At 74.5% G+C, this 255-nt stretch overlaps 1 protein-coding gene across 1 annotated transcript in view; it reads right to left on the reverse strand.

The window, feature by feature from the left end:
- UBE3C (ubiquitin protein ligase E3C) overlaps positions 1–255 on the reverse strand; it is an 80121-nt gene extending 79866 nt beyond the window's left edge. The window contains exon 1 of the mRNA XM_010585836.1: positions 1–255. This exon is cut by the window's left edge and continues 145 nt beyond it. The gene's annotated coding sequence lies outside the window, so the exon portion shown is untranslated.

Here is a 255-nt window from a genome sequence, read left to right on the forward strand (position 1 = left end):
CACGGCGGCCCGGCTTCCTCCCCCCCTCCTTCTCCTCCTCCTCCTCCTCCTCCTCCCCGCGCCTTCCCCGCCCCGCGGCCTTCGCTTTCCCCGGTCGCCCCCCTTCTGACCGGCGGCGACGGCTGAGTGTAGTGGGAGGGAAGAGGAGGAGGGCGGGAGGGAGCGGAGGAGGGGGGCTGGCGGGGCTGCTTCACTTGCACTGGGGGAGCAGCCGGCTGTCGAGAGAAGATGGCCGCCGCCCGCAGCCTCCCCGGC

The sequence above is a fragment of the Haliaeetus leucocephalus genome, unplaced genomic scaffold, assembly GCF_000737465.1.
Source record: "Haliaeetus leucocephalus isolate CR32 unplaced genomic scaffold, Haliaeetus_leucocephalus-4.0 Scaffold0, whole genome shotgun sequence".
NCBI classification, from domain to species: Eukaryota; Metazoa; Chordata; class Aves; order Accipitriformes; family Accipitridae; genus Haliaeetus; species Haliaeetus leucocephalus.